Raw genomic sequence first — 6361 nt, 5'->3', positions numbered from 1 at the left:
ATTCAAGCAAAGGCAACGCCGCAACCGCACGAAAAACCATGGTCTAGTTTAGAGAGAGAGAGAGAGAGAGAGAGAGAGAGAGAGAGAGAGAGAGAGAGAGAGAGAGAGAGAGAGAGAGAGAGAGAGAGAGAGAGAGGGGCAAAGGTCTAGTTTAGAGAGAGAGAGAGAGAGAGAGAGAGAGAGAGAGAGGGGGGGGCAAAAGAATGGTTTTTCGTTAACTGTATGTGGAGGTCCAAGGTGGGGGCAGCCGTGAGCCTTGATGAAACCGAGGCCCTTCCTACAGGAGCCTCCTTCAGTTGTGCCATAACCATGCATGTGGCGTGCCATCCTTGATCTCTCATCCATTCTACCTTATATACGGATTTGGGTTTCGATCAGTTGGGCTCACCTCAGCAAGAAAACGCGCATTTGGCCTTGCAGAAGCTCCACAAACATTATATGTTTGCTTAGCAAGGCAGATCTGAGAGAGAGCTTTTAGTCATCAACATAATTATCTATGTGTCAATCAGTCAAAGGAAGAGACCAGAGTTTGCAGTGGACTTTAAAAACTTTTGAGCAGATCAAGAATTTGCATGAGAAACTTCACTTGCATGGACAATAAGAGCTTTGTGGATTTGTGCATTGTGCTTGTTCATTAGTTGAGCTGGAGGCGTAGAATGACTTGAGCATTACCGAAAAGCACAGTTACTTCATACCATCCAAGTCGCATAGCTCATAGTAACCTTTGAGGGGACTTCCACAACGTCTGCATGAACTAGCATGCAAGCCTTTATGGAATAAATCGTATGAAGGTTAAGGACTTCTTTACTGAATATGGTGAAGTGAATCGCTACCAAGTCCTAGACGTCATTGGAAAGGGCAGCTATGGGCTTGTGTGCTTGGAAATTGACACATTCACTAGAGAGAAAGTTGCTAGAAGTTTTCTGATACTATTTAAATACTTAGAGAGATCAAAATCCTTTGATTCCTGCTTGATATATTTGAGCATGTTTCTGATACTATTCGAATACTCGGAGAGATCAAAATCCTTCGATTCCTGCTTGATATATTTGAGCATGTTTCTGATACTATTTGAATACTCAGAGAGATCAAAATCCTTCAATTTATGCGACATCTTGACATTGTTCAAAATAAGCACATTCTGCTAGCCCCTTCTCCCTGTGATTTCAAAGACATTCATGTGGTTTTTGAGCTAATAAAATCTGAAATTTACGTCATCAAAGCTAATGATGACCTCACACGAACGTTTCCAGTTCTTCTTGTACTACCTTTTGTGGGCCCTGAAATTTATTCATTCAACTAGCATATTTCATCGTGATTTGAAGCCAAAGAATGTTTTGGCTAACTCTGATTGCAAGCTCAAATTATTTGATTTTGGATTAATTGGAGTCACATTGACTGGCTTGTCATCTGAAATTTTTTGGACAGACTATGTTGCAACAAGATGGTATCATGCTCCAGAACTTTGTGGTTCTTTCTATGCAAAGTATGATCGATTAATTTGCAGTACACTATAGCATTGGATGCATTTTTGTGGAGCTGTTGACTGGAAAGCTTCTTTTCCCGGGAAAGAAGAGACGAGAGAGAAATGCCGAGCGTGATACTATCCCGCAGGATTGGAGAACTTCGAGAGCGTGTTGGCGGCGGCCCAAGGTCAAGGTACTGCTCCCCTCTTCTTACTTTTCCTTGCCAACCAAGACCCTACCCTTGGTGACAGCTAGTGCTCGGATTGTGTCCGTTGCTGAACCAGTCATATATAAGACATTTGATAATTTTGAACATTACTGAGGGCTTCTATTGGCGATCGTCCAACATGGAGGAATCCAACCCATCCTTGGAGAGTGGACAAGAGGTTTGGACTCAAGGGGGTAGCTGTTTCTAGAAGGCTGTAGGATAACGACGCACATCTGGAGCATCATGTTGAAAAGCTTTTGAGCTAGCAACTATTGATGCCTAACCTTTTAGGGGGAGTATCTAGCACCTACAACAATGGAAATTTGTTGCTTTTAAAAGGTCAAATGATGATAGTTTGTGGTAATTATATGCATTGTAAAATATTAATATAAACCAATAGTCCATTTTAGTACCTAGTTTATGTGGTGGTACCAATGAGATATAAGTGCATTGTCTTTACATGAGTAGCTCATTTTAGTATGTAAAATTTGTTCTCTCTCCAAAAGAGAGAGAGAGAGAGAGAGAGAGTTGCAGCAGCTCTGAACATGAGGCCCTCATATTGCAGCTCTGAACATCGCTTGGAAAGGAGATAGAGGTTTCATCAAGGCTTGTCACATGTTGCAGGTTGCCAGCCTCAAGGGATCCTTTGCAGCAACAATGTGAGGTTCTAGAGAGCATGGTTCCTACAAACACTCTGGTCTTTTGAACATTCACGAGAGGCAACCAGAGTCGATCAGAGCCTCAAGACCAGACAAAGAGAGTTGGAGCATAATAACTAAACGTTAATAGGAGCAAGAGCGTGATTCTTCAAATGGCAAAGGCGAGAGGTAGCGAATGTGGACGTGAACGGAGGAACTGAGGCACTATGCAAGAGAGTGCAAAAAATTGCTAATGTCCAACAAAGGACACATTAATAGTTCACTACATCATGGCAGTCTGGAATGATACATGTCTTCATAAAACATTGGTAATAAGTTCTTCCTTGTGCAACTACAATATTTTTATAATAAGAAAGTCCCTCCAGCACTAAAGGAGAATCATAAGTCCCCCTTAACACTAGGTTGGTAATGGGACACTTTTATGTCCTGGGACACTTTTATGTCCTGGGACACTTTTATGTCCTGTGAAGTGACCATTTTCCTTGAATTATGTCAAGAGTTTCAAAATGGATTTGGAGGTGCTATCTGTCTAGAAAGTTGTCTCATGAGCTGAAAAAAACTTGACATTTTTTTGGAATATCAATTCCATCTTTAACCTTGTCCTTGCACAACATTTCACAACCTAAACTGTGTGAAAAAACGGGTCCTGTTTTTGGCTTTTTTCAACTTTTTGCAACTATACCACTCTAGAATTCATGTTTGTGAGGTCTATAAGGCTAGAGAACTAACTTTAGTAGTCCTCAACATGTCCCGATGCTTCTAGGGAGAAATAAATGTTAAAGTTGTAAGTTATGACCAAATTACAAAAATTGTCAAATCCTGTTTTTTAGCCAATTTTAGCTCTTCTATGATTTTTTTGGTGCCTTTCATGATATCCAAATGTAGTTTTGATTCTCTATGTCGCATATTGTAACTTAAAGCTAATATTTCTTGAGTTTTGGGGCACCTAATACCCTATTTTGCATAGTAGACAACAATGGTTGATTTTTTCAATTATAGAAGAAAACGAAACATTCTAGTATATCAAGTATAGCTTTTTTAATATTGTTAGTTTCTTGTGACAACTACATGAATTTTGTAGGTAGTAACCATATCTAGTCATAAGGATCAAATTTGGCTAGATATTGAATAAATTCTATGGGATTCTACAACTCATAATGTTGAACCCAGTTTTTTCATGTTTGCTGTATTTAGCACTTCATCTTTGTCCCCAAGATTCCCCTTGGTAAGAGATGTATTATTCTTTTGACATGCTCCATGGCTCCTTATGAACCTAAAGGACAATAGGAAACTAAGAAAACATGCATATATTATTTGTATTGAGCGTGGCTATAGAAACTTTGATGATAGGTTTGTAGAATGGTAAAAATTCAACTTTTTTGTAACTAATTCTTTTGGCAAAACAAAAAATAGTGAGTGAGAAGCAATCATATGTTCTGATCACCAACCCATTGAAGTTAACTAGGGAATTTATCTCAAGTCCTACAAAAATCCCTAATCTTATTTTTATGCGAAAAAACGTAAGAAATGACTGTTTTGATGAAAATGTACTGGTCCATCAACTTTGGAGGCTTGGTGTGACCAAAAGATGAGAAATTTTACAAGTTTCTTATTTTTTCCATGTGTAGTAGGCCTTGAACTATAACCTCATGAAAGAATTTTACAAAATGAGTGGATCTACTATGGTTTTGGAGGTTTTTTTCAAAACCCTGAAAGGACACTTTTATGTCCTGTTAGGTTACCAACCTAGTGTTAAACACTGCAAGGGATAAAACTGGCGGGGGAAAGGCACATTCCCTACGATATTATTGTAAATGTGGAGAATGGTGCCAACTCCACACCATACGTATATATCATGCGTATGGTTTTTTTCTTTTTTTGATGGGCACAAGCATCTCAATGCACAAAATGTATCTCTCTCCATCTTTAAATATAATAATGTGCAAATATTAACTTTCCTACATCTTTTAATGTAAAATCTCATTTGTGATGCGAGGTCGTAATGCTTTTGGCAAAATCTTCGAGGAGAGATGCTTTGGATCCATCAACAGAAGCTATGCCATGTGGTAAATTCCACATCACTATCATTTTTTTAATTCTTATTATATGCACAGTGAGTAGGAGTTACCAGCTGGGAAAAAATAAAAAAATCGTCCATGGGCCATTAGTGGAAGGGGAAAAGGGAAGGGTGAGAGATTAAAGTTTAGTAGAAGGAATTGGTTTTGGACCGCAAGCAAATGGTGAAGGGATGCTATAGGCAGGGGTGGACTAGTCCTTGTAGGGGTAGAGGCGACTCAGGCGAGAGGAGAGGAAGCCTTATACAAAGGAGGTGATGAATTTTGAGAAAAGCGGACAGGAAATATACAATCAAGGCAAACTAGTTCCTCGGAACGGCCAAACCACTCTGATTGTCAGTGTAGATCGTGGTGGAAGACTATTGTCCAACACCCAAGTCAATCCAAAGGCGTATGAGCCAAAGATAGTCAACTTTAGTTGTCTTAAACAACATATGATTTAGTTGTTGAGCATTATTAAACAAAAACAAATAGTAGACACGTGTGTCATACCAACCAGCCCAATCTGAGTCTAAAAAAGCATGTAAATTAAGGCACAATGATCTGCCCTTGAGATTAAAAATATCCAAGATCTATAGTGCTACTCAAGTCGCGAAAAATTTGCTTAACTGCCTTTGCTATGCATAAATTTACTCAAATGTGAGATTGCATATTGAACATATGGCCTCGTAATGCATATATACATATCAAGCAACCAAGAACTTTCTGATCGAGAGTGTCGGGCATCATGAAGACTAAACTTCAAACCTGTTTCCATAGGGGTAGTAATAGGTTTGCAATCGGTAAGGCTAAATCAATGCAATAGTGTCTCAATATACTTTGTATGACACAAGAAATACCTCCACCAACCTGCTTAAACTGTATGCAAAAATAATGATGCAAAATCCCAAATCTGACATGTCAAAGGAGTCATTCAAATCAGCATTAAAATTAGCAATATATTCCTTATTTGGACCAACGAGTATTTTGAAAACAATGTGCAACCAAGTATTTTCATCCTGAGTATGTGGAACTTGCTTCAAAACAAACAATATCCCGCACACCTTATTTTCATGCCCTTTTTAGGATACATATACTTTTCATGCAAATCACCATTTAAAAACGTAGTCTTTATGTCCAAATGATGATTCCAACCATTTTGAACTACCAATGCACGAATGCTACAAAACGAAGTAAAAATCAATGCCTTTCTTCTGACTATATTCTTTTGCCATACGTCTAGCCTTATAGTGATCAACACTACGATCTCACTTATGCTTTAACTTGAAGTCTAGCCTTACAGCGATCAACACTACCATCTCACTTTTGTTTTAACTTGAAATCCACTTAAGATTATTGATGTGAGAACTGGCGACTGGAGCATGCAACTCTCCACCCGACCATGCCCTGCCTTGCTATTAATAGGGTCCCTTGACCGCATGTCCATCCTTGCCCTTGGCCTGCCTGGTCTAACCCTAGGCTTGATATTACTTCCCCCTTGGAGAAGCGTTTTTGTCCTCGAAAACAAAAGTGGTTGTATCTTCATAAGAACACTAATGTGTTTCACAATGACATCTTTCACAGATCCAACTGTTCATCTGACTAGAACACGGTTTAGTAGGAGGTTCAATGAAACCAAGAATAACATCTTGATTTTCCACATTGTTGTCCCTTTTGCAACTGTCTTATGTAACTAGCCCATAACCAACATAGTGTGTAAACTCCATTGAAAAACCACATGAGCATGCTAAACGAGTTCTCACAACAAAGATGTACCCAAAAGAGTACCTCTTTTCACTTTCCATGAAAGTAACTGTGGCTGATGTAAATCATCAGCAAAGTATAAGTCCTTGACTCAATATCTTCGCATTAGTAACCAACCCACCATAACTAGTGTGCAAGGTTGTGAACCTGACTTAAATATGAAGAGACTAAACCTAGTCGCAAAGATGCTTTACCATATGGTAAGGAAAC

At 39.0% G+C, this 6361-nt stretch overlaps 1 pseudogene; it reads left to right on the top strand.

Moving 5' to 3' along the window:
* The first annotated feature begins 785 nt into the window (after window positions 1-785).
* Window positions 786-1788, top strand: LOC147453838 (mitogen-activated protein kinase 15 pseudogene; annotated as a pseudogene).
* Window positions 1789-6361: the final 4573 nt, after the last annotated feature.

The sequence above is a fragment of the Adiantum capillus-veneris genome, chromosome 7 (assembly GCF_014529385.1).
Source record: "Adiantum capillus-veneris isolate H3 chromosome 7, ASM1452938v2, whole genome shotgun sequence".
NCBI classification, from domain to species: Eukaryota; Viridiplantae; Streptophyta; class Polypodiopsida; order Polypodiales; family Pteridaceae; genus Adiantum; species Adiantum capillus-veneris.
The sequence above is the reverse complement of the archived record's forward strand: the minus strand, read 5'-3'. Positions and strand labels throughout refer to the sequence as shown.